The sequence below is a fragment of the Cervus canadensis genome, chromosome 4, assembly GCF_019320065.1.
Source record: "Cervus canadensis isolate Bull #8, Minnesota chromosome 4, ASM1932006v1, whole genome shotgun sequence".
Taxonomy (NCBI): Eukaryota; Metazoa; Chordata; class Mammalia; order Artiodactyla; family Cervidae; genus Cervus; species Cervus canadensis.
The window spans coordinates 30,811,623-30,819,227 of NC_057389.1; the positions used below are offsets into that span (position 1 = coordinate 30,811,623).

The window sequence follows — 7,605 nt, forward strand, 5'->3', positions numbered from 1 at the left end:
GTGTTTAAGTCCTTTGTGACCCCCTGGACTGCAGCCTGCCAGGCCCCTCTGTACATCGGATTTCCCAGACAAGAATATTGGAGTGAGTTGCCATTTCCTTATGCGGGGGATCTTCCTGGCCCAGGGATCAAACCCACATCTCCTGCCTTGGCAGGCAGAATTTTTACCACTGAGCCACCAGGAAATCCCATATCAAAATATTTATTTAAAAAAACAAAAACAAAAACTTGAAGCATTAACTATCCTTAACTATCATTCAACGATTATCAAATCTCATGTGTGAACTGATAATCACAAATCACAAAATGGTGTTTTTCCTTCAATTACGAATTCCTTTTGTGTGTGATATGTGTATGTGAAAGTGAAAGTGAAGTCTCTCAGTCATGTCCAACTCTGCGACCCCATGGACTGTAGCCTACCAGGCTCCTCCATCCACCGGATTTTCCAGGCAAGGGTACTGGAGTGGGTTGCTATTTCCTTCTCCAGGGGATCTGCCCGACCCAGGGCATAAACCCGAGTCTCCCGCATTGTAGGCAGACGCTTTTACTGTCTGAGACATCAGGGAAGTCTTCTATATAATATGTATGTATGTGTGTATGTGTATATGGACACTGTTCAGAAAAGTCACCACAAAGTCGGATCTTTTACTCTGTGTCCTGTCCACAGAACAGTAGAAACATTTGGCAAATAAACAGGTGATATAGCCTAGTACTGTTGTAATTGGCATTAACTATGTAATGAGATAACTAGGTTTATATAGGTGTTAGGTAGGCACATAATTACCCTTGTTAATATCCTCTCTATTGGACAATATACCCTTGACACCTGAGCAAATGGGTTTGGACTGTGTGGGTTCACATATATGCAGATCTTTTCCAATAAATACATACTACAGTGCTAAACAATTTGTAGTTGGTTGAATCAAAAGATGTATAGCACAGATTAGGAAGGCCCACTGTAAAGTTATATACATATTCCCCACTAGGCAGAGGATTAGTGCTCCTAATCCTCTCACTGTTCAAGAGTCAATTATGAATTCTAAAACTTCTAAAGAGCTGACACAAAACGTACCTTTGGAAACCAACATTTCAGGAATTACTACTTATACTGCAAATTATCATTATTACTCTATTAAGTGAGATTCATGTATTTATTTTCCTATCACTTTATATGTTTTAATGATGAGTGAATTTCAGTCTTAACTTTCATCATGTATGCCATATACTCATATTGTATTCTTTTTTTGTCCCTACTTTCACCATACACTCATGTTTTGATTATGGGTTTTTATCAGAGGTCCCCAAACATTCTCAGTTCATGGCACCCTTAGGGTCTCAGTAATATTTTCAGGATGCCCTTAGGGAAAATAATTATATAATAGTTTCAGTTATTAAGTAATTAAGCCCATACAGCTTAACAATATTAGTTTAGGCAGATGTTGCTGTCTTTAAACATTTTCAATATCTCATAGGTCCCAAGTGAGAAGACTAAAGTTCACACAGTTGCCTTAGCCCAGCTTGAGAACTGTAAGACTACAAAGTTTGAAATGTTCTAGGAAGTAAAAAGTGATATTCTGTACATTTTAAGGGAAAGAATATCTGTAATAACAATAACTATTTAAGACTTTGTTACTTTTGATACATTTTGATTATCAGAATTCATAAACATCATCATATATTGTATCACTGCAATATTTATCTCAGACAGACATTTAGTATAGATTATATCAATCAATCAGCTAGTGAACAACAAATATTTGGAGAATACATTTGTAGAATGTCTATTATACATCCAAGCTTCTACTCTCAAATAACAAATATCTTATAGTCTATCTACAAATACATCTCAATGTCAAGAATTCCTATCATGTTTTTCTAAAAGAAATGATCAGGATTCAAACAGGGAGCTCAAATGATTATTGTAATCTAATGTCTTCTGTTCTTTACTCGTTTTGTTGTTTTTATTAATTCATGATTAAAGATTCTTATGATGACTGGGAAGTCTTATGAAATTCTGAAGGTAAACTGTTTTAACCAAAATGGTGCTGTCGTTTTTTAAGAACACAGATAGAGGTAGAGACTCAAACAGTGAAAAATTCAACCAAAATTAAAAACGAACTCTCAAATTCTGTTTCCTATCTTGCACATAAGTTGCTCAGATGTTGCCACTCTGTTTTAAGAAGTAAAAAGCTGAAGAAACTGAAAAATCATAATTCTTGTTTGATGTGACAGAGAAGTGACATCAAAGGCAAACCACTGCCCTCAAAAATTAGAGACAGATAGATACAGAGAATCACAAATTACCGGAGCAGTAATCCACAATAAGAAACCTCCAAGGGAATCAGTGCCAGGGTAAGAAGATTTGAACTATAATTAACAAATTGCTGGAGGCTCTATCTGGACAAGTCTGAGAGTTAAAAACTCTAGGGACACCTAGTCATAGTGATTCTCCCAAACTTGTGGAATTGAAAGAGTAGCATTGACACATATATATTACCATATTTAAAATATATAGCCAGTGGAAATTTGCTGTATGATTGGAGAGCTCAACCTTGTGCTCTGCGACAACCAAGAGGGACGGGCTGGGGTGAGAAGTGGGAGGGAGGTTTAAGAGGGAGGGAACACATGTGTACCCATGGCTGATTCACGTTGACGTATGGCAGAAACCAACACAACATTGTAAAGCAATTATCCTCCAATTAAAAAATAAATACATTTTATAAAAAGAAGTTCTATTAGGTTCTCACCGAGAATACAGTAGAAAAATTTGCTTGTGCTTCTGGCAAGGGAGAGGAAAAGAAATCCTTTTTAAATACGCTAGAGTATTCTATACTTCTTAACAAGGTCTGATCTCAGGAGAAATTATATTACCAGAGCTTAGGTTGTCAGGGGTTCATCAGAGACTAACAGTGTGCTGCAATTCATGGGGTTGCAAAGACCCAGACACACCTGAGTGACTGAACTGAATTGAACCCATCTGTGGAAAGGGAAATGCCCAATTCTAGTTCTCTATAGCCTTTCACATAGAGGAAGAGAAATACCCAAATCATACCCTCTCAGGCTTTCATGAGGGAAAAGAAAAGAGACAACTTCAGTCCTCTCCTCCACCCTGTCCCACCTAAGCAGGTGAAAGCACTGGTAAATTTCACAATCAAGTTTACTAAGACCTAATGAAAAGATTATAGAACACTTACCCTCCATCCACATCTTACCCTCACACTACTGAAGATCTATTTATCACAATTTCTTCTATCCAGTATTGGATGTCTGCCTTTCAACAACAACAACAACAAAAATAAAAGTCATACTAAAAAGGTGAGAAACATAGTTTGAAAGGGCTTAAGAAGTATCAGAACAAGAGTCAGAAATAGCAGGAATACTAGAATTATTGGAATATAATATGTTTTACACTATGAATAATAGAGTGAGGGTTCTAATGGAGAATGTGGACAGCATACAAGAATAGATGGATAATCTAAGTAGAGAGATGGAAATTCTGAGAAAGAATCAAAAGAAAATGTTAAATCAAAGTCATTAATATAAATGAAGAATGCTTTTGATAGGCTGATTTGTGGACTGCACAAGACCAAGGAAAGACTCTCTAAACTCAAGGATATGCCAGTAGAAACTTCTATACTATTAAGAAAGAGAAAAAAAGTTCTGGGGAAAAATATAGAAAAAATATTTAAGAAAGGTGAGGCAATAACAAAAGTATAACATATGAGTAATAAGAGTAACAGAGAAGGAAGAGAGAAGGGAACAAAAGCAATACTTGCAACAATAACTCAGAATTTCCTCAAAATTAATGTCAGTACCAAACCACAGATCTAGGAAAAGCAGAGAACATCAGAATAAACACTTAAGAAACTAAAATTAATGTATGTTCAAATTTTAGGAAACAAAGACAAAATGTCTTAAAAGTAGCTAGAGGAAAAAGAAACACACACAGAGGACCAAAATAAGAGTTATATTTAAATTCTCTGCAGAAATCATGCAAGCATGAAGAGAAAAGAGTAAAACACTCAGTGTTTTTGGAGGAAAAAACCCTACCAAACTAGAGTTCTATGCGCTGCAGAACTGACCTTCAAAAGTGTAAGAGAAATAAAAACCTTAATAGACAATTAAAAATGTAGAGAGTATGTTGCTAGTACACCTATCTTGAAAGAAAATGTTAAACTTTTTCAGACAGAATGAAAATGATATAGGCTAAAATCTTAGATCTACATTAAAAAGAGGACAAAAGAATGAATAAATAAAATTAAAGTAGAACTTTATTTTTTCTTAAGAACAATTTGTTCAATATAATAATAACAAGAATGTATTTGATTATCAATTCTTTGGTGCTCATCTACTTCTGCTTTATTCATTACACCAAAGCCTTTGACTGTGTGGATCACAACAAGTTGTGGGAAATTCTTAAAGAGATGGGAATATCAGACCACCTGACCTGCCTCCTGAGAACCTGTATGCAGGTCAAGAAGCAACAGTTAGAACTGTACATGGAACAACGGATTGGCTCCAAATTGGGAAAGGAGTACATCAAGGTTGTATTTTGTCACCCAGCTTATTTAACTTCTGTACAGAGTACATCATGCAAAATTCTGGGATGAATGAAGCACAAGCTGGAATCAAGATTGCCAGGAGAAATATAAAAAACCTCAGGTATGAAGATGATACCACCCTTACAGCAGAAAGTGAAGAGGAACTAAAGAGCCTCTTGAAAGCAGAAAAGGAGAGTGAAAAAACCTGATTTAAAACTCAACATTAAAAAAATGAAGATCATGGCATCCAGTCCCATCACTCCATGGCAAATAGACAGAGAAATAGTGGAAACAGTGACAGACTTTATTTTTTTGGGCTCCAAAATTACTGCAGATGATGACTGCAGCCATGAAATTAAAAGACTCTTGCTCCTTGGAAGAATAGCTATGACCAACCTAGACAGCATAGTAAAAAGCAGAGACATTACTTTACTGACAAAAGTCCATCTTGTCAAAGCTATAGTTTTTCCAGGAGTCATGTATGGATGTGAGAATTGGTCTATATAGAAAGCTGAATGCCGAAGAATTGATGTATTTGAACTGCAGTGTTGGAGAAGACTCGAGAGTCCCTTAGAGAGCAAGGAGATCAAACCAGTCAATTCGAAAGGAAATCATTCCTGAATATTCATTGGAATGACTGATGCTGAAACTGAAGCTCTAATACTTTGGCTACCTGATGTGAAAAACTGATTCAATGGAAAAGACCCTGATGCTGGGAAAGACTGAAGGCAGGAGAAGAGGATGACAGAGGATGAGATGGTTGGATGGCATCACCAACTTGATGAACATGAGTCTGAGCAAGCTCCAAGAGTTGGAGATGGACAGGGAAGCCTGGCATGCTCCAGTCCATGGGGTTGCAAAGAGTTGGACATGACTGAATGACTGAACTGAACTGATTTGATTAGGTATGCTTTTGTGTGTGTAGGTATGTAAATACCTTAGGTAAGTTTATATATTAATGAAATATATATAAGTGAATGAATGCAATGATACAAGAAACTGGATGGAGGAATTAGGGATATTTTGTTATAAAATTCTCACAATACCCATGAAGGGATATAGTATTATACAACTCTAAATTTGAATATTCTAAATATATACTGTAAACTCAGGGCAACCAATAAAAAAGCACAATTAATATGTTAACAAAGGATAGAAAATAGAATCATATAAATTATCAACTAAAATTATAAAAAACAGAACATAAAAATAGAAATAAAGAAAAAGTACAACAGAGAAGAGTAAAAATTATAGTAAATATTAATCTGACTATATTAATAATTACTTTAAAAGTCAATGGTCTAAATACATAAATTACAAAACAGAAATGGTCAGAGTAGATAAAGAAATAAGACCCAACTATATGGTTTTTATAACATATAGCTTAAAAGTAAAGATGTGGAAAGATATACTATGATAATTTACTAACCAAAAGAAAGTAGAAATAACTATATTAATTTCAGACTGAGAAGGAGAGGAAACTTTAGAGCAAGGAACTTATCAGGGATAATAAGGGCATTGCATAATAATAAAAGAATCAAAACTCCATGAGTATATAACAATCCTTCTTGTGTAATGTAGAACAAAATAGCATTAAAATCTGTTATACTAAAAATGGTTAGAGCTATAAGGAGAAATAGATTAATCCACTACTACGGTTGGAGGCATTAACATTCTTCTATGAGAAATCGACAGATCAAAGCCACCAGGCAGGACATCACTAAGGATACAGTTAAACTAAATAGCACTATCAACCAACTGGATATAACTGACATCTACAGACCACTTCCATCATCAACAGCAGATTACACCTATTTTCAAGCTCTCATGGAACATTCACCAAGATAGACCCATTCGGGATCACACCATAACAAATTTAAAAATGTATATAAAAAATAAAATGTCTCCTTTCAAACAACAATGGAATCAAACTTGAAAGCCGTAACAGAAAAATAGTTGGAAAATCCTAAAATATGTGTAGATTAAATAACACACTTCTAAGTAACACATGGTCAAAAAAGAAATCTCAAGAAAACTTTTTAAATATTTTGAATTAAATGAAAATGAAAATACAACTTATCAAAATGCATAGGATGCAGCTAAAACAAAGCTTAAAATAAAATTTATAGCACTGAATTTATGTATTGGGAAAGAAGAAAGATCCCAAATCAATAAGGTTCTACCTTACAAAAATATAAAAATAAGAGCAAATAAAATTATAAGTAAGCAGACAAAAATAAATGACAAAAATTAGCAGAAATCAATGATAATGAAAACAGGAAATCAATACAGAAAATCAACTAAACCAAAAACTTGTTCTTTGAAACAATTAAGATCAATGAGATTCTAGCCAGGCCAACTAAGAAACAGAGAGAGAAGACACAAATTACAAACATCAGAAATGAAAATGAGAATACTATACAGATTCCATGGACACTAAAAGGATAATAATAAATATTATGAACAGCACTATGCCCCTAATTTGACAACATAGATGAAATGGGCCAATCCCTTCAAAGACACAATCTGTCAGAACTCACACAAGATTAAATAGACAATCTGGATAAGTTTATATCTATTAAAGAAATTGTCCTTAATTAATAATCTTCACACACACACACACACACACACACACAATTAGGTCCTAATGGAATTGCTGGTGAGTTCTACCAAAGATTTTGGAAGAAATTATACTAGTTCTGTCTAGTTCTCTACAATATCTTCCAGAGATATAAGCAGAGAAAATACTTATAACTCATTCTGTGAGGCCAACATTGCCCTAATACAAAGTCATTACAAGAAAATTACAAGCCAATATCACTCATGAATGTAGATGCAGAAATATCCAAAAAATATTGACAAACGGAATCCAAAATGTAGAAAAAGAATTATAGAACATGATAAAATGGGATTCATCCCAGGTATACATGGATGATTCAATACTCAGAAGTCAGTTAATGTAATCCATCACATCAAAAGTTTAAAGAAGAAAAATCACACGATCATATCGATAAGTTCAGAAAAAGCCTGACAAACTGCAACACCCATTCATGATAAAAAAAAAA

General features: G+C 34.5%; 1 protein-coding gene across 1 annotated transcript in view; it reads right to left on the reverse strand.

Annotated features, from left to right (window-relative positions):
• TENM2 (teneurin transmembrane protein 2) overlaps positions 1-7,605 on the reverse strand; it is a 1,360,160-nt gene that overhangs the window by 1,271,847 nt on the left and 80,708 nt on the right. The window lies entirely within an intron of this gene.